General features: G+C 38.2%; 1 long non-coding RNA gene across 17 annotated transcripts in view; it reads right to left on the minus strand.

Moving 5' to 3' along the window:
* Positions 1 to 26,290, minus strand: part of LOC121010570 (uncharacterized) — a 66,367-nt gene that overhangs the window by 36,202 nt on the left and 3,875 nt on the right. For 15 of the 17 annotated variants that reach the window (XR_005781247.1, XR_005781254.1, XR_005781248.1 and 12 more), the window contains one exon: positions 13,696 to 13,880. The exons of the other annotated variants lie outside the window; for them this stretch is intronic. This is a non-coding gene — a long non-coding RNA (uncharacterized LOC121010570). The remainder of the gene's footprint in view (positions 1 to 13,695; positions 13,881 to 26,290) is intronic. 17 annotated transcript variants of the gene reach the window in all.

Below are 26,290 nucleotides of genomic sequence, written 5' to 3' on the forward strand. Positions count from 1 at the left end.
TTACAAAACAAGGGAAGAACACAGAGATAATGTAAGGACATGTAGGATAGTGGACTACTTCTGATCAGTCACTACAAAGATGCCTCTTAAACTCTTAAACCAATTTTTCATTACTACTGTTCTTTCTATTTATAAGTCAAGGTTTTGTCTAGTCTTCTTGATTGCTTGGAGATTTCTAGTCCTGGTTTACTAACTCTCTGCAATTTAAAATGTGGGTCAAGAGCAAGTTGCAAAGTCCTTTAATGAATTATGCTCTTCACAGCTTTCAAATTCTCCTTGCAGTGACAGCTCATCACTTACTGCCTCATTTTTGCCCCAGCTTTACTGAGATATAATTGACAATTAAATTGCATTTATTGAAGGTGTACAACTCAATGATTTAACATACCTATACATTACAAAATAATCACCACAATCAAGCCAACTAACATATCCATCACCTCACATAGTTGTCATCTTCTTTGTTTGTTAAGGTGACAACACTTGATATCTACCCTCTTAAGCAAATTTCAAGTATACAATATAGCATTATTAACTAGAGTCACAATGCTGTAGAGTATATCCCCAGAATGTATTCATCTTCAATGCAATCTCTATCAAAATTCCAATGGTGTGTTTTAGAAAAATAGGAAAACAATTTTTTAAATTCATATGCAACTATAAAAGACCCCAAATACTTAAACAAATCTTCAGCAACAAGAACAAAGCTGGAAGTATCACACCACCTGATTTCAAAATATATTACAAAGTTATAGTAATCAAAAGAATATGGCATGGGCATAAAAACAGACATAGAGACCAATAGAACAGAATCGATAACCCATAAATAATCCACATACCTACACTCAAATGATCTTTGACAAATATACCAATAACACACAATGGAGACAGGACAGTCTCTTCAGTAAATGGTGCTAGGAAAACTGAATATCCATATTTAGAAGAATGAAATTAAGCATATGTCGTCTGTAAAAAAGTCAACTCAAAATGGGTTAAACACTTAAACATAACAGCTGAATCTGTAAAACTACAAGTAGAAAACATAGGGGAAAAGTTTCTTGACATTGGTCTAGGCAAATGATTTATTTGGATATGACACCAAAAGCACAGGAAACAAAAGCAAAAATAGGAAAGTGGGATGCCACCAAACTAAAAAGCTTTTGCACAGCAACGGAAACAATCATCACCATGAAAAGGCAACCCTAAAGAATGGGAGAAAATATTTGCAAACCATTTATCTGACAAGTGATTAATTTCCAAAAGATAGTGAAAAATAGGCAAGGGACCTAAATAAACATATCTCAAAAGAAGATCTGCAAATGTCCAATCAGTATCCGAAAAGATAAGTTTAACATAACTAATCACCAGGGAAATTCAAAGCAAAACCACAATGAGCTATCACCTCATTTCTCTTAGAATGGCTTTGACCAAAAGGACAAAGGATAACAAGTGTTGGTGAGGATGTGGAGAAAAGGGAACCCTTGAACACTGTTGATGGGCATTTAACTGATATAGAACTATGGGAAATAGTAGGAAGGTTCTCCCTCCAAATTAAAAAATATACAACCATATCATCTAGCAATCCCACTTCTAGGAATTTATCTAAAAGTATTGAAATCAGGATTTCAAAGAGATAAGACTCCATGGTCACTGTGGCCCTACTCACAATAGCCACGGTAAGGAAAAAACTAAATTTCAGGGATGGGTAAATGGACAAGAAAACATGAGATAGAAAGATGGCAGACATATATATAGATAGAAAAAGAGATATATAATGAAATAGTATTCAGCCTTAAAAAAGAAGCCCTATTGGGGCGCCTGGGTGGCGCAGTCGGTTAAGAGTCCGACTTCAGCCAGGTCACGATCTCGCGGTCCGGGAGTTCGAGCCCCGCATCGGGCTCTGGGCTGATGGCTCAGAGCCTGGAGCCTGCTTCCGATTCTGTGTCTCCCTCTCTCTCTGACCCTCCACCGTTCATGCTCTGTCTCTCTCTGTCCCAAAAATAAATAAAGGTTGAAAAAAAAAATTTTTTTAAAAAGAAGCCCTACTAAGGCAACCACATAGATAAACAAGGACAACATTAGGCTAAGTGAAATAAGCCAGGCAGAGAAAGATGAATCCTGCATGACCTCACTTACATATGGAATCTAAAATAGTCAGACCTATAGAAGCGGAAAGGATAATAGTGGTTTCCAGAGGCAGGAGGGAGGTGTTGGGGGGAGAATGAAATAAGGAGATATTGGTCAAAGGGTATAAAGTTCCCATTATGCAAGGTGAATAAATTCTGGATATCTAATACACAACACTGTCATTTTGGTTTCTTAAGCCAACCTAAACAATTCTGTGTGCATTGTTTTGCTTCTTATGTAGTTCCCATTAGTCACACCAAAATCCTCTATTCGAAACTTCCTTCTGAGGGGCGCCTGGGTGGCGCAGTCGGTTGAGCGTCCGACTGCAGCCAGGTCGCGATCTCGCGGTCCGTGAGTTCGAGCCCCGCGTCAGGCTCTGGGCTGATGGCTCAGAGCTTGGAGCCTGTTTCCGATTCTGTGTCTCCCTCTCTCTCTGCCCCTCCCCCGTTCATACTCTGTCTCTCTCTGTCCCAAAAATAAATAAACATTGAAAAAAAAAAAGAAAAAGAAACTTCCTTCTGAGATCCCCTTAAGGTGAAAATAGCACTTAATCTGAGAGTGAAGGCTAGGGATGAAAAAAATAGGGGAAAATGTGTTTCTACCAGAGGGGGCACCAGCTAGAAAGGTTCTTAGATGGGAATGAGCTTTGTCTCTTTGGGGGAACTAAATTAAAACCAGTATATTTAAAAGAAGGCAATCAGTCAAAGGGGAGAATGGCTAAAGGTAAACACAGAAAAGTAGAAAGAGATCAGATCTCACAGAGCCTAAAAAGCTGGGTTAAGAATATTCTACCTTAGGGGTGCCTGGGTGGCTCAGTCAGTTAGGCATCAGACTCTTGATTTCAGCTCAGGTCATGATCTCACAGTTCATGAGCTCAAGCCCTGCATCAGGCTCTGTGTTGACAGTGCAGAGGCTGCTTGGGATTCTGTCTCCCTCTCTCTCTCTCTGTGCCTTCCTGCTCATGCCCTCTCTCTCTCACTCTAAAAATAATTACGCATTTAAACATAAAGGAATATTCTACTTTATCTGTATCTGTTTATTTTACTTTTACTGTATCTGTTTATCTCAGATACAATGGAAAATCATTGGGAGCATTTTAAGCTTTTTTATTGTTTCAAAAAAAAATTATTCTGGCTGCTTCATAGCAAATGATTTTGGAAGGAATTAAGAGCAAGATGAAGGGGCACCTGGGTGGCTCCGTTGGTTGAGTGTCCGACTCTTGATTTGGGCTCAGGTCACGATCCCAGGGTTGTGGGATGAAGCTCCATGCTCAGCTGGAGCCTGCTTAAGATTTTCTATTTTCTCTCTGTCCCTCTGCCGCTCTCCCCTGCTCAGTCTCTGTCCTAACTCACTCTCTCTCTCTTTAAAAAAAAAAAAAGAAAGAAAGAAAGAATGATATTGTATAACTATGGTCATAGGGGAAAACTAGCCTCCTTGCCCCTGAGAAAGGTGGACGATTTGGGGAAACAAAAATGAAAGCAGAAAACTCATTTATTTAAGAAATTCAATGTAAATTCACAAGAAGTCAGAGATTCTTGATGTAGAGAGACTTATGGATTGCGGTCTGCCATCTGTATAAACACACAAGCACAACTCTGAGGGTCAGGCCAATTAAGTACATAATAAACTGCTTTCAAGGAAGCTGTTTCAAAGAACAGTAAGTCATAAAGGAACAACGGCAGATAATAAATTAAGGGGCCTCGACGACGTTTTAAGCCCTCTCTCATTTCTAACACCTTTCTTTTTATCCTTTTTTTTACGAACCTTTTTAACTTGTATGCATTTGTGGAGTAACTAAAGCACAGTAAAATGTATTTTCCTTAAATTCTAACCAAGAGGGCAACAGCCTATAGTAAGGTTAGCAAAATGAAGCTTAACTTTAAAAGAAGAGGCCTCTGCTATTTAATTAGTGGTCTACCATCAAAATCCTCAGCACCCTTCTAACGCCCCCAAACCAGAGAAACTTCTTTCGACTACCTTAGTAAATACAACTTATTTTCAAATAAGCTATTTTGAGATCAAGTAATACAGATGAAGTTGTCATACCCTGAAGTTGTAGTTAAAGCTACAAATGACCTGGGGATGCTTGGGTGGCTCAGTCGGTTAAGTGTCCAACTCTTGATTTTGGCTCAGGTCATGATCTCAGGTTCATGAGTATGAGCTCCATGTGGGGCTCTGCACTGACAGCATGGAGTGTGCTTATGATTCTCTCTCTCCCTCCCTGCTCCTTCCCTGCTCAGGCTCTCTGTTTTTCTCAAAATAAATAAATAAACTTAAAAAAAAAAAAAAAAAAAAAAGAGCTGCAAGTGACCTGGATTGCACTATTTTATCAATTCAGGCAATCCCTAGAACCCATCATCATTTTAATTCCCCAGGGTCTTGTCCATTAAGTCTATGACTTAGAAACAGTATTTAGCAAATTAATTCATTGCTGCAGGCCTTTCATAGTTGGACAATGTAATGAGTTGTATAATGTTCTATCTTGCTTTTCCCAAAGTGAAATTAATACCAAAAATGCCTAATTTAAAAAATCAATTAATACATATAGAACATTTTCAAGTCATACTGAAAGTCCTACCAGTAAATAATCTTCAGTGAAGCAAACTACGGAACATCCGTCAAGAAAGTGTACTGGAGCCTTAGAAAGTAACTTTGTTTTGCTATTAGAATCTGTGTCTCGGGGCGCCTGGGTGGCTCAGTGGGTTAAGCGTCCGACTTCAGCTCAGGTGACGATCTCACGGTCCGTGGGTTCGAGCCCCGCGTCGGGCTCTGGGTTGATGGCTCAGAGCCTGGAGCCTGCTTCCGGTTCTGTGTCTCACTCTCTCTCTGCCCCTCCCCCGTTCATGCTGTCTCTCTCTGTTTCAAAAATAAATAAACGTTAAAAAAAAATTTAAAAAAAGAATCTGTGTCTCCATTTGTTTAAATACAAGATGCTTAAATGCCCTCTTCAAGCACAGCTGACATCACTTGAGTGCTTGTCTTCAGGCAAAAGAGACATTATTCCATCCCAATGCATTTCTACCAAAGGGCAAGTCTGTTCCAATAACTTTTTAGATGACCAGCACGACTCTTCCCTTCAGAGCCTGGGTCACTTGTGTGATCAACACTGATCTGTGTCGACATATAAATGGGGGCCAGCCACTGAGAAAAATGTTATCTCCTGAGCTTTAAGATCAATTGAAATGAACTATAGATTAGCGAGCTACTGAACCACTTGGGCAGTGGCAAATTTTGATTTCTACAAGGGAATTTTTAAAAAACAACCAGGCAAGGGAAGAAAGGTGTGTTTCTGGGATCCAGCTACCCTGCGGCGTCCAAAAGTCACACGTGCTTCTTTGACACCACAAGGACCTAACACTGCGTTCCAGCAAGCTTATGGTTATGGTATGCGACAGATGCCAGAACATTCGCTACCTTGTCAGGGATGATGCAAGAAATGTGGAAAAGGAAATAGGCATTTAGTGATTCATATTATGGACCAGCAGGCATTCCAAAGTTCCTTTTGCTCTTGATGTTTAGATAACGTCCTCTCCATGCAGTTAATAAGACAAGATTTGAACATGTGAACGGATATGTGTGACACTGTGCGAGTGTGTGGATATACTTTGAAACCCAAATCTAAACACTATTATAAATCTAAATAGAACTGAGATCTCCAAGAGTCTGACCTTTTGATAATAATGTGTTCCAGCAACCCAATTATTATTTTGATAACTAGTATAATGTTACACACTAAATAAAGAACTGGAGATTAATTAGTGGTGTCAAAAGTTCAAAAACTTCAGAACATTAAAATGTGTATAATGAAAACTCCAAAAAGGATTAAATGCCTGGCATACTGTGCAGAGAATGAAAATAAAGGTACTAGCACTCTTATTGTGTTCAAATTGCCCTATAGCTAGGCCAGTAAAAAGGTTGACCAGACTGCTTGGTAATACGTACCAGGTATTCAAAAATGTTTACTGAATCACCCAGCCATTCATCAATTTGGCCTTCACCAAAAGCTTTTGCCAACTACCCAATTCAACACAGTGACTTTAACTGAAAATCAGTGGTGGGAGCGTCCGTTTGTATGGCTCAGTCAGGTGACTGATGCTTCTGACTCCTGATTTTGGCTCAGGTCATGATCTCACAGTTCGTGAGCTCGAGCCCCGCATCAGGCTCTGTGCTGACAGGCCAGAACTTGCTTGGGATTCTCTCTCAATCTCTCTCTCTCTCTCTCTGCCCCTCCCCCATTCACACTCTCTCTCAAAATACACATAAAAAAAATCAGTGGTGCTGTATTAAGTACTTGAATTGGAATCTAGATCTAACATAAGATCCTTTGAAATGTCTAAATGTTGTCTCCCTCTCAGACTCATCAGATGCATTTCTAGACCTTTAGATTTTTCTGATGCTGATTTCTTCTGGTAAATTCTGCTCGGGATTTTCTTTCCTATGATTTCATTGTATTCGCAATTACATTTTGAGGACTTTGTTTATATATTGTACAATATACTCAATACCAAAGACATCACGAGGTTTCCTAGTCCCAAGGCAGTATGCATGTTTTAAATAAGCCAAGTGGTAACTTCAAAGTAGAAGGTGGAAAGAGGTGTTGTGATAAAAGTTAACAGCCACTTGTTAGTGGCTGTACAAGAAAAGGAAAGGTTGGATTCAAGAAGTAGGTAGTCAAGGACTCACCAACAACCTAAATCACATTTTACTAATATTTCCCGTTCAGTTCACTGCTTCTTCATTCAATCAATTCATTCTCGTGATTTTGTAAAGATATCTCTGTGCTCATTGTTTGTAACAATGAAAAGCCCTTCTCCGATGATCAGGGCAGGAACATATCCCTCTTATTTTCTATCAACAACTCCCAGAGCAGTCTAATGTCAAAAGCGAGCTTGCCTCTTGAAGGCAAGGATTCTTTTTTTTCCCCCATTATCTTCCTTCTTCCTAAAATTTTTTCACTTCAGAAATAGTTCTACGAGCTTTGCAGTGTTGGATTCAGACCCTGCGGGGACCTCACTGGAACGTCTCTCAAAGCTCCTCTGGTTTTTGTTTCAAGGAAACACACTTGGAGGCCAAAATACAAAGAGTCTGTTTGAATCGACTTGAAGGGAGCTTCTCACGTGTTGAGCTCACATATGGTGACTGAACAGAGGGAGAAACGCACCCTGCTTGTTTTTGAAGTGTTTGGGTAATTTTGTTTCAGGCTGCCATATGGCACCACACCCCTCTGCCCATATTTCAAATCTTTTTTTTTTTTTTTCCTTAGGCCAGGCATGGTTATAAAGAGGAGAGGAAGAATTCGAATCTAGAGGTTTAATTACCTTCACATGTCAAGGACCCAAGACATCCACAGCTCCCTTTTCCATATTTTATCACATGGACTCACCCGGGATGTCTCCTTTTATGGCTGCCTCAAATCACTGCTGGTGATTGTTCATACTGAGGATGCTCCTTCCTCCAGACAGGAAGCGTGTGATCTTGGGATGATTCCCAGATGTGGGGATTCAAACTGGCAGCAAACACACACTCTGACTCATTTAAAATAGCATGTTACACTTGAACAAGAGGGAAGAGACCTGGGCAATTATTAGAAATGTAACTTTTAAGCTTTTAAGGGATTGCCTGGCAATTTTGATAATGGAGCTTAATGGGGTGAAAACCGAAGTCTTGGGAATTTAATGAAATGTATCTGTGCAGGACTCAACTTGATACCAACCATTTTCAACCACACATAAAAACATTATCTTCTAAACACTAGGACAGTCACAGTGTTTAAAAATAAATAAATACAACCTTCAAAATGGTGTTATCTTCCTCATTAAATGCCAATTGCTTCAATAAAAAAGCACCAGTGTGCAGAGTTAAAAGCCTAACGTCTCTCTCTCTCTGATGAGATAGTTTTTCAGGCATAACATCTTCACCCTTATTCATCCCCAAATAAAGAAAAACTTTGGGTGTAAATAATGGTTTTTGAAACAAGCCATCCCCTGTATCCCAGGTCGTCAAAAACAGACCATCCCTTGGCCATCTCCTCACTATGCAGAACCCCTCCATAGGGGTTCTTCCCCACCACCTTCCTAAGGGGGGTATGCAGACCCAGAAGAGATAAACCAGAACCTGAAACCAGCACTTTGGTACTGGCCAGACGTCAGGACTTCAACTGGTGGAAGACCAAGCCCAAGGTACCATGACAATCAACATTTAGAAGTTAGAAAACCTTCAGTTCCTGAGTTTTTCTGCCCAACTTAGACTGCTTCGAGATTAGATTAGTTATGATGTTTTCAACTAGGAACATGGGTGACCTGTATGCACAGAAGCGAGGTTGTCAATTTGTATTTACATTTCAGGTCTCTGCCAGTGATACATGGACTGGCAATTTTCCATTTGGAGAGCAGTGAATGATAATGGCGTAATTAATATTAATAGGGCCATTACATCTCCACAAGTCATTCGCATATTTAAATGAACTCTCCGTCTCTTCATTTCTCTGGGCTATTTTTGCATTGATATTATTATAACCTTTAGATCTCTATTTTAACTTCTGAAAGCAATTTACCTCATCAGTTTAATATCAAAGAAGAAACTGGGAAACCTCATTTGAATACAATTTTCATTTTTTATTTCTTTCAAGATTTCAAGCTTAGCCTAGGAATAGGCCCCCTACTGCTGCATCACTTGGTTTTTGAGTAGTTGCTCACATACTTACCCCCACCTACATAGGCCATCAACGATGCAAGGCTCTCATAAAACTTAGAGAGATTTCTACATAAGAAATAAGGCTGAGTAAGAAAGTCTGATGGGGGACCACAGGACGAAAAGAACAGTATAAGCCCAAGACAAGTATTTCACACACTTCATGTGGAATCCACCAAGCTAAGAGAGGCTGCATATATTTGTCAGGTGCAGTTAGACGGCATTTCAGAATACAACTGCAGTAAAGGCAAATCATGAGGAACCAGTACTGCCACAAAGCTCTGAATCGGGGTTGAATCCTTTTTAAACTGCACAATGATGGGTGGAGACCCTTGAGTGTGGCTTATGACCCCTAATAGGAGACAGAGAGTCTAAAGACAGAGGGCAATTCAGGCTATAAAATTTGGGAGCTCACTGATTAGTACACATGCTCTTTAACTTTCAAACGAGAAATGAAAGTAAGGAAAAAAATTAAGTTTGTAACATACATATATATGTATGTAGACACATGTAACATACATACATATATATGTATACATATATACATAGTATAGTTCTTTAGATTTTTTAAAGTTTATTTATTTATTTTGAGAGAGAGAATGCATGAGTCCAGGAGGGGCAGAGAGATAGGATGACAGAGATAATCCCAAGCAGGCTGTGCACAAATCAGCACAGAGACCAAAGTGGGATTTCAACCCACGAACCGTGAGATCATGACCTGAGCCAAAGTCAGACGCTTAACGACTGAGCCACCCAGGTGCCCCAATTATTCAGATTTTTAAAATCATTTTCACTAAAGGTAATTCTTTTATATCTAATTTGTACACTTGTAATATAGGAAGAATTGTCCTCACTTTGAACAAAATGTTTCAAACTTAATAATTTCAAAATTTAAATGGATTGTTTAATGATTCATTTTAAAGTTATTTCAGATTTCTTCTGAGACTTGTAATATGGACTCTTACCAGCAAACAGATCAATGAATTCTCTGACAGAGAAGGGAAGAGAATCAGAAAATGAATTGATGGAGCTTTCTTGTGTAGGATTTGCAATAGGCTCTATTTTGGATTCAAACATCTAAACATCCATCCAGGCCCTTCCACATTGTTACATAGTTTCCTTTGTGCTAAATAACTTGCATTTGTAAGAGAGCATACAAGATTTTTTTTAAGTTTATTTATTTTTAGAGAGAGAGTAAGTGGGGGAGAGGCAGAGAGAGAGAGAGAGAGAGAGAGGGAGAGAGAGAGAGAGAGAGAGAGAGAGAATCCCCAGCAGGCCCTGCATAGACAGCACAGATCCCCACGTGGGGCTCGAACCAAGGAACCATGAGATCATGACCTGAGCCAAACCAAGAGTCAGACGCTCAACCAACAGAACCACCCAGGCACCCCAGCATACGAGACTGCTAATTCCAGTTTGTTAGGGTATACTTTGGGGAGTATACTGCCCAGAATAAGGGCTTCTGAAATGAATAAGATCCAGGTTTGAATTTAGGCTTTACTGCTTATTAACTGTTTCACTTAACAGAGCTTCACCTTTTGACCTTCAGCTCCTTATCTTGCAAAAAAAAAAAAAAAAAAAAGTAATGAGTCTCACCTGAGATCAAGTACAAAATTAAAACACCTTAGGCAATGACTGGCACATAATAGATGATTGATTGGTAAGTTTGAAATGTGCCCTCATGGGTGATCATTCCAAAGAAAAATGAAATTTTTAACCATGTTTCTTTGATACTTTATCCCAACCAAATAAATTCATGACCCAGTGTAAATATTGTCTGTGATCTCAGTAATAGGATCTGGGACTAAATAAGATAACATATCTAAACTGCTCTGAGATCTCTTCTAATGCACTCTTCAGTAGGAGGTCAATAAAACAGTCACCTAAGTGCCTGAAAATAATAGAAAGAGCTTTACCAAAGAGATGGCGGAGACCACAGAAATGAGACCAACCAAATTACATTCTGCTGAGCACTTGATTAAATTTAGCTTTTAAAATCCTCTCAACAACCCTGTAAACTAAGTGATACTATCATCCCCGTTTTCCAGATAAGGAAACAGAAATGTAGATCAGATGAATGATCTCTTCTGGGTAGTTGTTATCTTAATACAGAATGACTACTGTGTATACGACTATAGGATAGAAGTTAAAGCCTTACAGGGGTTAGAATTAAATTTGCCAAACTCCGGAGCCTACTAAAATTAATTTCACTCAAACTGGAAGAAGCTGATATGCTTGGTTTCCACGCAACTCCTCGACATCACGAGATGCTCAAAAACAACATCATGTCACTTCGAATGACTATTTCTGATGACAGGGGAGAAAGGGAGGATTCAGGGTATGTATGCTTTTATTTCTGCGGCTGGTTGAGCTACTACTCATTCATATCATTCAGCCTGTAATGAAATTGTGAAGTCTGTGGCGGAAAATGCCGACCAGGAACTCAAAGATTCCATGTCTTCCAACTGCCCTTAGACCTACTCAACAGGATACTTAAAGCCACAGACTCTTTAACTCTCCTGATGTCTGGAAAAATTTAGAAATTATACAGATAACACAACACATAAGCAAAAGTGCATCTGGACCCTGCCATTTTCTCTCCATTATCTGTGTCACTGAACTCTGTTTATTGTTTTTGGTTTAATAGCATGATAGCATGTGGTTAGACTTGACAGAAATTGAACCGTCACCGGCCAGGCTTCATGAAGAGATCTCCTTAGTTCTGAAATATATCATGACTCCCATCTTTATTTTCTGATTATTTTTAACTTCTGAAAGCATCTTCATTAAATCCAGAAGACCATATTCCCATGTGATTAAACCGAGTCAGTATATTTTCTTTGTTAACTTGAAATACCATTATGCAAATACACTGATCCAAAAAAGGTGGGGGTGAGGGGTGATGGTATTTATTCTAGAAAAATTGATTGCCCAGTAAGATTTGGAAAAAATAAGAATCTTAATCACCATTACATAAATACACTTCACACCATCTTTTATGTTCAACAAGGAATACTCTACTGTATAATATTTAGTAAGGATCTGCACTTGCCGGATATTATAGATAAGCCATCTCTACTGCTATGTCTATGAACATCTGAGACAAAAAAATAAAACGTATACATGGCAAATCCAATCTACTTAGAGAATCTAATGACTTTTCACTTTTAGGTGTACAATGAACAAAGTGTGCTCCAAGCAGAGTTAGAGATTAATGAAAAACCCATGACGCACACGAATGATCACACGTATGTGTGCTCAAAACAAATATTTACTAAGTCCATTATACAGAAAGCTTTACTATTCTGACTGAACCCACAGATTCTCAATCACAAATTTGTTACTAGCTGATTGTCAGCGCTATGAACTGAACTGTCATGACAGAATGGTTAATACAGAAGAACCAGTAGGTCATGAGTGAAGAGGCTACATATCCTGAAATGAGAATTAGAGACATTTCAAGAGGGAAGTAACTAGGTTCCTAGAAACGGGATCACAAGCATCACTTGTGATCACTTTTACATAGCCCCAAACGCTGAAACTACCTATCTTTCAGGCCTACTCTCCAATTTGATTTTCAATTACCGCCAAAGCTGGGCAGTAAACTTTACTAGATTGATTGGGTTAAAATGGACAGAGAGGAAGGGTTAAATAAGGAACAGAGATGATGTCAAAGTTGCATTGGACTTCTGTGTCAACAGCACTCATCAGTTGGTCAATCATCAAGTGTGTGTTGCACAGTGCCAATATACTCAACTAAAATGGGATTGGATTCATTGGGAGGAAGACCCAACAGCAGAGCAAACTTCAGTGAGGAAAATCCCAACTACACCCATCCTTCCTGTGTGATCATGCACAAATGATTACAGGAGATTAAGTACATAAAGCTAGTGACACACTGTGTGGCTCACTGTAAGCATTAAACAAATAGTAACTATGATACAGGGATGGGAGAGATACTTTTGATAGTCTGAAGGGTTAGAAGGGGGGGGGCGTTAAGAAAATAAGGCATCAAAATAAAAAATGTTTGGCAACTGGCAAATCAAAAAGTGTAACACCATTTCAATGTAGTTGAAAAATTTCAAGCCCACGAGTAAAGATGATAAAGCAATGAATAGATAATCTTACAGAAAAGCACACATCTGAAAATTATGCACACAGCCTGGTGCTGTGTTCTCTAACACCAAAAAACAGAGAAAGAAACAACAGGCCAAAATAAAAAACTTTCAAATTTTGAGAAAAAAGACAAATTCTGAAGTGATAGCTTGCAGCAATTTTACTATCTCACAATCTGTCAGTATTATTTCTTCAGAACCACAAAAACAAAGATTTTATTGTCCATCTATTTCACCTCCTACAATCTAATATATAACAACAACAACAACAACAACAACAAAAGTAGAGAATTTGAATTCCCAAACTAATGGATAATTCAGCCTTGTGCTTCTATAACTCTAACCCTTTTTCTCTATTACTACCTGATATACATTAAGGAAATGGATTACAGACAAGACATTTTCACAGAACTTGTCCAAGACTAAAATAAAAGTAGCTAAGTCTCAGGTAAATTAAAAGTGGCAGTTACCACTGGATACACTGAGGGGCTTGTGGGACACAGAAAATTAAGTCCTGGACAAATAAGGTCAGTTGGTAAGAATGTAAAAAAAAAAAAAAAAAAAAACTTAATGAGATTATTGCATAGAATGAATTATGCAATAATGCACTTTCAATATGCAAAAGGTTATTTTGATTTGAAGACCACTAAATCAACCCTAACAAAACACCATACTATTTGACTCCAGATTGATGGCTGATCTAGAATATGTACTTCTGCTGACCCAAAATGAAAATGCCATCTATTTTTCGGTGGCTGCTTACCTGATGACATGCGAGTTCAGCCTCATGTGTACTCAAAGAAATTGAGCAAATGGAGAAATAAACAGAATAGAAATGACTCAGAAGACGAAGGGCCATTTGGTCTCTCTTTCAGTTCTGTTTCTTTACTAGACTTCCTCTTCCTTCGACAAGTGAAAATAATGTGGGTAATTCTCCTTCCAATCGGACTGGAGAAAGAGGTCAAAGATAGACAAAATAAAATAACAACAGCAAATGTAAATATGAGAGCACTATGACATTACTGGAAACAGAAACCCATTTCAATGAAAAACAATTTCCATCTAGAAAAACACAGTTCATCTTATCTACAAGCTAGGAGTAAAGTAATGACCTGAGCACACCCACCTTTCTCTCTCTCATCAGCCTCTCTAGAGATAATATTAAATTACATACAAATGAACTCTTTACCAGCCCCTTACCCAGATCAAGAAGTGTCAGAGGAACTGAGAAATGTTGAGGAATCTCTGAAAACAGGAAGACAGAAAATATATGAAATAGGAAATCACAACTTAAAGGGCTTGCAAGTCATTTTACCAAAAAAGATGGGAATGTCTTTGAGGAGGGTCACATATGCTTGTAGTGGGATATGTGGGGAGTAAGAGAAGCCCTCGGGCACCCACCATGCTGACTGGTTAGATACATACAGTGTTTCACTTATTCACTCTACCCTCAATACACTACACTAGAAGGGCAAAGGGAGGAATTGCATTTGAAAGGCTGAGCAGAGTCCCAGGGAGCTGGTGTAATCATCTATCAGCACAGGAAACTCCTTGGCTAGAAGACGAAAAACCCTTTCTTGTCACCCCACAGCAGATGCTGCCCTTTTCTCAAAGAAAGAGAATGTTTTTATAGAAGGTCTTTTGTTTCACATCAGGAGCTCCAAGTGATTATTTGTAGAAAAAAAAATAATTTATCACATCACCTTGGTTCATTTTCCACAATGGGAGAGAGAGAAAAATTAGACAGAAAACTAGACAGTATATCTGGTTATAGAACATTCATTGAGAATTCATGAGAATGCAAAAAAAAAAAAAAAGTTGATTCAACAAACATGTCAGCCAGCTTTTATGGAAGAATATACCTTTACATTCAGTATTAAAAATACAGAACTACAACAAAGCCTTTGAAAATAGATACAAAGAGCTCTTTTGCCATCTTGGAGCCTGGGGAGGGCTGCTGGGAATAGGACTCCTAAAACAACAAATATCGCTAGAAGGTTACAGTCTAAGGCCATTTTTGCGGGCTATAAGTGGGGTCCCTGGAATCAGAGGGAGTACACAGCTATTCTCAAAACTGAATGTGTTTATGCTCAAGGTGAAATTGAAATCTATCAAGGCAAGAGAAGTGCTTATGTATACAAAGCAAAGAACAACACAGTGACTCCTGGTGGCAAGCTGAACAAAACCAGAATAATCCTGGGGAAAGTAACTCATGGTTCATGCCAAATTCCAAAGTATTCTTCCTGTAAAAGCCATTGGCCATGGAATCCATGTGATGCTGTATCCCTCAAGGATTTAAACTTACTTAAAAGTAAATAAATAAAGGTGTAGCTATGTTCTTTTGATAGATGATACATACATACATACATACATACATACATACATAAAATGGAACCACCTTATGATCAAAGTTAAAATGTTGTAACTGAGGGGCACCTGGGTGGCTCAATTGGTTTAGTGTCAACTCTTGTTTTCAGCTCAGGTCATGATCTCACAGTTTGTGAGTTCGAGCCCCACATCAGGCTCTGTGTCATGGTGTGGAAGTTGCTTGAGATTTTCTCTCTCCCTCTCTCTCTGTCCTCTCCCCACTTGTGCATGCTCTCTCTCTCAAATAAATAAATACACTTTAAAAAATGTTATACCTAGCAACTCTACCCATTAGGTTTTAGAGTAGGTCCAAAGGGCCTATCACCATACATGAATAAAAGAACCTAGCAAGTGGACAGTTTCACATCCATTGCACATCCTAGAATGATATCCCTCTGAAATTTTCCAGCATCTCCCTAATCCCTGTTCCATGATACCTATCAGCCAGCGATATCTGCACCCTCACACAGAAGCAGCCAAGACTGGGCAGCCACATCCTAAAGTGATCACAAAGGTGTGTTTTCATCAGTGTGCAATTCTGTAGGCAGTGTTGGGAGCTTTCAGATATGAGGAGGAACTCGTTCAGTTCCCAGTCTGCACAAGCCCTCCACAATCTCAAGCCCACCCTCTTCTCTGGCCAAAGCCACATCTTGTCCCTATTTCCAGTGTGATATACTTTCATGTGCATCAGGTCAGTCACCTCACAGCCCCTGTCTCCTGTGTTACCCATCACTGAAGTCACTTGATCTCCAGAACCAATATATGCTTGGATGCCTCTATATTTTTCCAGGACATTCACCAATTTCTGAGGCTGGGCTGTATGGTCTTCATCATCCTCATCCAACCTCAGTACTTCCTGAAATTGGAAACATCTCAAATAGGCGGGGCTCATCTTTGCAATGAGATTTTCTCACGGGTTTTGTGTCCTCTGATTTCCCCACAATAAATGGAGTTTTGAGGGTTTGGCTAGCTTTCCCATGTGATGCTTGAGCTTAAAGTCTGGCGGTGTGAGAGAAGCTGGCAAGAGAACTGGAAGATGGAGAAAGAACTACGTGTGTGCAAGACGGGATGGGGGCCTTCTCAGGCTTGCAGAAGACATATTCGATGAAAGACAAGCTTATAGACAGAAGTGATACACTTCACTTAGAACATGTCAGTTCCTCCTGGAGACTTAATCTAGGAAAAGAATTGGCTGAGGCAAGAAAACTGAGGTTCAAAGCCATGAAGGGACTGTTTGATCTAAGGCTCTTACAGATTCTTTTCACAGGGCAAGGCTTCCATATACAAATGTCTTTGGTAAACCCTAAACACACAAATGTCTAGCATTTTAACAGGATATATGTTACGTACATCTTGAAAACAAGCAGGTATTTATCAAAAGCTAAACATTGAAGCTCTTTCTCTATTTCCCAATTTTATTTTCACTAACACACACATACAACATGTCTCTCCAAATAATCCTGTCAGTGTCAATATAGATATTTGTACATAAAGCAGATGACGGCAAACAGGGAAGACATTCACTACTTCAAGTCTCACTTATTTTGATCTTTCAAGAGGCAACTTCAGAAGAGACTCCACCCTCAACACTGGGGGTTGAAAAACAGCTCTGGAATTCGTGATAGGCTTTCTCCCCTGCCATCGGTGCACCTCAAGGGATCATCTCTGTTCTAATTGCAAATTTTCACCAAGAGATTATGGTCAAACTGAATTTAAACAACATGGTGTATCTATCAACCATCAGTAGAGATGGCAGGAGGAGACACAGGCTCTGCAAGTCAAGGTCATGTTAGCGCTTGGCAGAAGAGGCCGAGTTCCACCCAGCTTCCTAGCGTGGTCCAGATGGTTGTGTTTCCTCAGCATCCTGACTTGTCTGAATGGACCTCGAATGCTTTCTTTTGTTCTACTTTGTTTCTCTTCACTGTAAATTCTGTGGAAGGTGTGCAAATGAGGGCCACCAATCTCAGTTTCATTCCTCATAAAGTTTCTATTAAACAGAATTCCCTAACTTGCTTTTTCCCATTTCACTCAAGCACAGAAAAACTAGTTTTCCTTTTATGAGCCACTACTGAAGTAAGATGCACACTATAAGTCCATTTTTTGAAAAAGAAAAAAGACAGAAAGAAAGAAAGAAAGAAAGAAAGAAAGAAAGAAAGAAAGAAAAAAGAAAGGAAGGAAGGAAGAAAGAAACTTTTATCCACAGGTTACTTTTTCATGAGCTTAGCCATCAAATCCTGACAGATTTTGGTTCTACTGTATCTGTTTTCAAGTGTTCATGAGGATTTTGTTTCAGTTAATAAATGAGGTTTTTCACCCAGTCATAGGGCAAAAGCCTCTGACTGTACCACGAAATCTGATGCTCTGACAAAGGGTCTTCCTTAACAGTTCAGCCCCTAATTTCAGCAGAATAAAGTAAAACATCATTTGCTCTAAACCAAAGGTGTTCATATATACTTTTTTTTTTAAAGTTTGTTTATTTATTTATTTTGAGAGAGAAAGAGAGAGAGGGAGGGACAGAGAGAAAGGGAGAGAGGGAATCCCAAGCAGACTCCACGCTGTCAGCACAGAGCCCCATCCCCAGCTCAATGTCATGGTCCATGAGTCCATGACCTGAGCCAAAACCAAGAGTCGGACACTCAACCGACTGAGCCACCCAGGCGCCCCATATATATTCTTAACCTAACTAAAAACAGTATGTCAGTAGTAGCATGTTATGGCTATATTATAATATTTCCATATTTTAATACTAGCCAGAATATTCACAGAACTAATTAGACTACATCAGGCCTACAAACAAGTGCCTGGCAATACCAGATATCCTACATATTTAGTTTCTGGAATTAACGTATGGAAAGGAATAAATTGAAAATTTTAATCCATATATAGATGCGTCACATTTGCAAACACCTTATCGGGAAACCAGCACACCCAGAACTCATTACAGAGAGCATTCTATTAGCTTATCAAAAATTCAAAGACAAAAATAAATTGTAAATACCAAAGTAATTCAAAATAATTTAAATTACAACTCCAGTTGAGAGACATTTATTATGAATCAAGCATAAAATTACAAGCACTTTTGAAATAATATAGAAAATATTAAAATTTATCATCTGTACTTTTTATCTATAGTAAGGTGATGTCCCCTGAAAAAAAAAACCCTGGAAAACAGAAATGAGAGTGGCCTCTTGAAAGTTACCATTACCATTTAAGACCAACTGTTAACAAAAAGATCAAAACAAATTCAAACACAAATTTATCTAATGAAGCAGAATGACCCCAAAGCCAGTGAAACTGGATTATCACCTGACCTGCTGTCTAAAGAAAAGTGAACTCTATTTGAGAAGATTAATCAAGATATATATTGAAAGTGATCATTCTCACATCCCTATTTTAAATAAAAAATGGAAAGACAGAAAATAACAATAATAGGATTGTAATCCATATCCATTGGCTTAGAGTTAATATATACGAAACGTCCTCTTGGTTAATCCATGCACACCAGCTACCTGCTGATTATATTCATGTGGCTACAGGGAGAGACAATATGAGGATCTTATAGACTTCAAATTTCTTTTTTTTAATTTTTTTTCAACGTTTATTTATTTTTGGGACAGAGAGAGACAGAGCATGAACGAGGGAGGGGCAGAGAGAGAGGGAGACACAGAATCGGAAACAGGCTCCAGGCTCCGAGCCACCAGCCCAGAGCCCGACGCGGGGCTCGAACTCACGGACCGCGAGATCGTGACCTGGCTGAAGTCGGAGGCTCAACCGACTGCGCCACCCAGGCGCCCCTAGACTTCAAATTTCTTAATCCTGTGTAGTAAATTAATAAATTGCCTGAATCTTACATGGTATTAACTCTATTCCCTAAGTTTGTCATTTTCAAAGGCAGGAATAGATTTATTTATCATTAAATCTTCCACTAGCAGGGCAAAGTCTGAGACATATCACAGTCTTGATAAATATTTTCTGACTGTAAAAATTTTAAGAATTGTGTAATCCAAACACCTTTAGGGCAACCTAATCTCTATGGCAGCAATATTTGTTTAACAAATGGCCAAACGAGAAAATCTGGCTTGAAATATCAGCTGTAAGATGAGGTGTAAAAATGCATTCACTTCTGAGAAGTCTCTTGAAGAAGAGACACTATTTCAGGACCATAAGGTCAAGTATCAGATAATGAAAAATGGAAAATTCAACATGGTAATGGATGACAACAAATAAATACTGTTGAAAAAGCCCATGTCACCAACTATGAAATGTGTTACAGAACTTGAAGACAACACCGACCTAAGAAGGGTTGTGCATCTAAACTGCACCAATGGTCTTGGGGTGCCTGAATGGCTCAGTCGGTTGAGCGTCCGACTTTGGCTCAGGCCATGATCTCGAGGTTTGTAGGTTCAAGTCCCATGTTGGGGTCCGTGCTGACATGGAGCTTGGAGCCTGGAGCCTGCTTCAAATTCTGTGTCTCCCTCCCTCTCTGTCCCTCCTCCCCCCATTTGCTCTCTGTCTCTCTCCTTTCAAAAATAAACAAACATTAAAAAAATAATAATAAATAAATAAATAACATAAACTACACGAATGGTTTTGAGTAGCCATGAATATTTCTCCAAATACCATTAAGTGGAGGAGGAATGACTATGTCCAAATTGGCCTATCTCTCCAACATTTAAAATAAACATCAGTCATTAAAAACAAATTATGAGAAATTTTAAATTTAAATTTTAAATTTAAATTTAAATTTTTAACTTTAGCCTTGAAAAAAAGTTTATGTTAAACTTTAACAAACAATTCCTACCCCCACAAAGAAATAATTAGAGCACTTGTACCCTTTATCCGAAGTGTTTCAGGTAAGCAAAACACAAAGTATACTGTTAGTAATTCCGAATCTACATAACGGTGACATTAGTAGTCTCAAAAACCAACTATAGAAAAGTATGCAAATTATAGTTGGAAATAGCTATAGAATAAATAGCAACTCTAAAAAATCAGGCTCCAGTTCTGATAAGATATAAATCTAGGAAAACTAGCTTGGATCCCTTGGCCAAAATCAACCCTGAAAGAAGTGCAGTGTGAAAATTCAGAGAACTGTGAAATCCCCAGAATTATGTGGAACTAGTTTGAACTAGTGTTTACATATGTGTATGTAGAAGGCTTCGGGATGGGGAGTGGCAATGATCTGGGTTTAGGGGTAGAAAATCCATTGGTAGACAAAGTACTAAGTTCTTGTCTTACTGGGAGAGCAGTATAAATATCAACTCAAATCATAAAAGTAATAAAGAATTAAAAAGAAACAAAGAAAGAACCAACTAATAAATTGGTAAAGTTAGTAAAAATAGGCCCAAGCATATCAATAATGACAATCTATATAAATATACTAACTTAGAAAATTAAGTGTTAAGGAGTTATAGGTGTATGCTTATAACTTACTGAAAACATAAGGACATGGAAGTATAGGGAGAAAATGGTAGAACATGACTTATCTCAGAAATATTAATGAAAATAAAACTAGAATAGCTATCTTAATGTCAGATAAAGGACCTTTTAAGATAAACAGTTCTATTAAGAATGGAGATGATCATTACATGATGAAAAGGGCCTCAATTTATCAAAAGAATGTAACAATTTAAAATACAAGTGTAGGTCAACCAAGATGGTGACTCCGAAGGCTCCTGAACTCCTCTCCAACCACTGACACACCAAGCAACTTCTTCTGAAAAAAAATCCAGAAAGTAGCTGAAAGGTTCCCACACAACAGGCAAATAAGAAAATATCCACAGGGAAACAGTTTTGAAAAGCTGAGACAGAGTGCACCATAAACTCAACTCTTGGCACTATGCCATACAATCAGGAAGTAACTCTCAACTCTGAGCTTCTGTCTGAGAAGCAAAGGGTTTGACCTCAAATTTAATACTTCAACATCAAAGACTCTCATCCAAGGCAAAGGCCTCTAAAATCCCTAGCTCTTGAAAGCCAATGAAGCTTGTTTCCATAAAACCCCACGTCTAGCAAAAAAGTAGCAGGTTTTAATAGGTGTGCAAGCACTCACCATGGCTACCCACTCAGGGCTCAGTTTGGAGGGCACAGGGGAAGATGCTCATCTCCTTGTCATAGCACAAAGGTACAAAATCAATTATAAGAAGAAAAGTCACAAACATGTGGAAATTAAATAACATGATACTGAACAACCAATGAGTGAAAGAATAAATCAAAAGAGAAATCAAAAATATTTTCAGATAAATTAAAATGCAAATACAACATACTGAAACTTAGGGGATGCAGCAAAAGTAGTTCTATAAGTCAAGTTCATAGCAATAAATGCCTACCTTAAGAAAAAAAGATAAGGCTGAAATAAACAACCTAATTGTACATCCCAAGGAATTAGAAAAAGAACAAATGAAATCCAAAATTAGTAAAAGGAAAGAAATAATAAAGATCAAACTACCAATAAATGAAATGGAGACAAAAAAGATAATAGAAAACATTATTGAAATCAGTGCTGGTTTTTTTTTTTAAAACATACCCAACTAGACAAACCTTTAGCTATACTTACCAAGAAAAAAAAAGAGAGGACTCAAATAATAAAATTAATTATGAATGAAAGAGGAGACATTCAACTGATGCCACAATAATACAAAGGATCATAAAAGATTAGTATGAACAATTTTGTGCCAACAAACTATAAATGAATAAATTCCTAGAGACATAACCTACCAAGAGTGAATCATTTAGAAATTGGAAATCTGAACAAATTACTAGTAAAGAGACTGAATAATTTAAACCCCCCCAAAACAAAAGCCAAGGACCAGATGGCCTCACCAGTGAATTCTACCAAACATTTAAAGAAAAATTATTCCCAATCCTCAAATTCCTCCAAAAAAGTGAAAAGGAGAAAATGGTTCCAGATTTATTTCTGAGGAACTTTATTACCATAATACAAAAACCCAGCAAAGACACCACAGGAAAAGAAAACTACAGGACAATATCTATGATAAACATAGTTGCATAAATTCTCAACATAATACTAGGAAACTGAATTAAACAGCACATTCAAGAAATCTTACACCATGACCAAGCGGATGATCCCTGAGAGGTAATGACGATTTCAACATATGAAAGTCAGTTAATATGATTTACCACATATATTAGAAAAAAGGGTAAAAATCACATAAATCATCGAAATTGAGGCATTTGGCAAATTCAATACCCTTTCATGATAAAAGCTTTCAAAAAACTAGGAACAGAAGTGGATTACCACAGCATAATAAAGGCAATATATACAAAGTCCACAGCTAACATCATACTCAACAGTGAAAACCTGAAAGCCTTTCCTTTAAGTCCAGCACAAAGCAAGGATACTCAGTGTCCCCACTTCTAGTCAATATAGTATTGAAGATCCAGCCAGACCAACTAGATAAGAAAAATAAATAAAAGGCATCCAAATTAGAAAGGAAAAAGTAATATTGCCCTTGTTTGCAGATGACATAATCTTATATAGAAAACTAAAGACTCTGTAAAAAACTATTATAAGTAACAAACAAATTTAGTAAACTTTCAGGATACAAAATCAATATACACAACTGGTTGTATTTCTATACACAAACAATGAACTACCATAAAGGAAATAAGGGAAACAGTCCTATTTACAAGAGCACCAAAAAGAATGACTTTAACTGAGGAGGTGAAGACCAACATGTCAAAAACTACAAAGCAATGATGACAGAAATTAAGATACAAAGAAATAGAAAATCATCTTGTATCTATGAATTGTCAGACATACTATTATTAAGAAGTCCATACTACCCAAAGTGATCTACAGATTCAATGCAATCTTTATCAAAATCCCAATGGCACATTTTACATAAATAGAAAAACCAATTCTGAAGCTTATATGGAACCACAAAGGACTGTGAATAGGCCAGTCAGTCTTGAACAAGAAGATCAAAGCTGAAGGCATCACAGTGACTGACTTCAACCATCATTACAAAGCTACAGTAATCAAAACAGTATGGTATTGGCAGAAAAACAGACACAGATCAATGGAACAGAATAAACAGCTCAGAAGTAAACCTGTGTTATATGGTAAATTCATTCACAAAAAAGCAGCCAAAAATATACAATGGGGAAAGGACAGTCTCTTGAGTGAATGGAGTTGGGAAAACTAAATAGCCAGAAGCAAAGGAATTAAAATGGAGTCCCATTTCACACAATACCAAAAAACTAAAAACAAAAACAAAAACAAAACAAAAACTCAAAATGGATTAAAAACTTAAACTTAAGACCTCAAACTATAAAACAGAGAGAGGGAAACATTGGGGGAAGCTTCAGGACATGGGTCCTGGTAATGATTTCATGGATATGATGCTAAACACATACCCAAAGAACCAAAAATAGAAAAATCAGACTATATCAAAATAAATACTTCTGCAAAGAAAACAATCAACAAAGTCAACCTACAGAATGGGACAAAATGTTTCCAAACCAGTTTATCTGATAAGGGGTGTATTTCCAAAATATATAGGGAACTCTGAGAGCTCAACAACAAATACACTAATAAATTTTTGAGAATTTGAGAATGGGCTAAAGATTTAGAGAGACATTTCTCCAAAAAAGACATACAAATAACTGACATGTATATGTAAAGATGGTCAATGTTAATAACCAAATAAAAAGAGGCAAATGAAAACCACAATGAGATTTCACTTTCTGCCTATCAGGGTGATTATTATCAAAACAACAAAAGACAACAAGTGTGGAGAAGGATATGGGGAAATGGAAACCCTGTACACTGTCGGTGGGAATGCAAAATTGTATGGCTGCTATGTAAAACAGTATGGTGGTGCCTTTAAAGAATAAAAATAGAACTAGGGGCACCTGGGTGGGCACTTGGTTAAGCATCTGACTTTGACTCAGGTCATGATCTCGCAGTTTGTGAGTTCAAGCCCTGCATTGGGCTCTGGGTTGACAGCTCAGAGCCTGGAGCCTGCTTTGGATTCTGTGTCTCCCTTTCTCTCTGCTCCTCTCCTTCTTGTGCTCTGTCTCTTTCTGTCCTCAAAAATACATAAATGTTAAAAAAAATGTAAAGAATATGAATAGAACTATCATTATGATCCAACAATCCCACTTCTGGGTATTTATCAAAAATCATTGGAATAAGGATCTCGAAGAGATAGGTAGCATTCTCATGTTCAATAGCCAAGATAAGGAAGCAAGTAGATGCCCATGGATGGGTGAATTAATTAAAAAAAGTATATATACATATAATGGAATATTATTCAGCCTTCAGAAGGAAAGAAACTGTGCAATGTGCAACAATATGAATGAATTTTGAAGACATTATGGTACATGAAATAAGCCTGTCACAGAAAGACAAATAATGCACGATTCCATTTATACAAGGAATCTAAAATAGTCAAACTCATAGAATCAGGGAATAGTATGGTGGTCACTCAGGGCCAAGAGGATAGGAAAACAGGAGGTGTTAATCAACGGGCAAAAAGTTTTGGTTAGGCAACATGAGTAAGTTACAGAGATCTGTTATACAACACTGTGCCTGTATTTAAAGATACTGTACCAGGAGCACCTGGGTGGCTCAGTTGGTTAAGCATCCGACTTCAGCTCAGGTCATGATCTCATGGTTCGGGAGTTCAAGCCCCACTTTGGCTAACTGCTGTCAGCCTGTCAGCGCAGAGCCTGCTTCAGATCCTCTGTCCTGCTCTCTCTGCCCCTCTTCCACTTGCACTCTCCCAAATAATAAATAAATATTTAAACAAAGATATTTTACTATACAATTTAAAATTTTCAGAGGGTGGGAGCACCTGGGTGGCTCAGTGAGTTGAGCTTTCGACTTCAGCTCAGGTCATGATCTCATGGCTCATGGATTCAAGCCCCACATCGGGCTCTGCACTGACAGTTCAGAGCCTGGAGTCTGCTTTGGACTCTGTGTGTGTGAGTCTCTCTCTGCCCTTCCCCCACCTGATGTCTCTCTCAAAAATAAATAAACATTGGGGCGCCTGGGTGGCACAGTCGGTTAAGCGTCCGACTTCAGCCAGGTCACGATCTCGCGGTCCGTGAGTTCCAGCCCCGAGTCAGGCTCTGGGCTGATGGCTCGGAGCCTGGAGCCTGTTTCCGATTCTGTGTCTCCCTCTCTCTCTGCCCCTCCCCCGTTCATGCTCTGTCTCTCTCTGTCCCAAAAATAAATAAAAACGTTGAAAAAAAATTAAAAAAAATAAAAAATAAAAAATAAAAAAAATAAATAAATAAACGTTAATTTTTTTTTTATTAATTTCAAAGAGTATATCTCTTGTTAAGTGTTCTTACACCAGTAAAAATTTGGAAAGTAATAATAAAGTCAGGAATGGTACAAGAATACTGGTCATTACTATTTCCATTCAATATTGAGTTAGAGGCCATAACTAGCACAATAGAAAGAGATGAGAAACATAAAAGACTAGAACTGAGGAGAAAAAGTGGTTATATTTGTAAATGATGTAATCAATTGCATAAACACAAAATTATTGATCTATTGACAGTGTGGCTAAATACACAGTCAGATGCAAGTCTATACAAGAACAGCAAACAACTAGAAAATTTAATTAAAAGATGAAGACATCATTTGGCATTAGCATCAAAGAATACAAAGCTAAATACCAAAGAACAGGTGAACCAAAAGGCATTCACGGTCTCCACAATGAAACTGGAGAACATTACAGAAATGAACAGTTTTATCTAACATAAGCCACCTCTCTTCTAAATCTCCAGAACACTCTGCTCCAGGGTCTGTGAGGTTCTAGAAATCAGGTTTTCAGAGAAAGAAAAAAGAAGGAGGAAAGGAGGGAAGGAGGGAGGGAGGGAGGGAGAGAGAGAGAGAGGAGAAAGAAAGAAAGAAAGAAAGAAAGAAAGAAAGAAAGAAAGAAAGAAAGAAGAAAAGGAAGGAAGGAAGGAAGGAAGGAAGGAAGGAAGGAAGGAAGGAAGGAAGGAAGGAAGGA

The sequence above is a fragment of the Herpailurus yagouaroundi genome, unplaced genomic scaffold, assembly GCF_014898765.1.
Source record: "Herpailurus yagouaroundi ecotype Mexico unplaced genomic scaffold, PumYag 192, whole genome shotgun sequence".
NCBI classification, from domain to species: domain Eukaryota; kingdom Metazoa; phylum Chordata; class Mammalia; order Carnivora; family Felidae; genus Herpailurus; species Herpailurus yagouaroundi.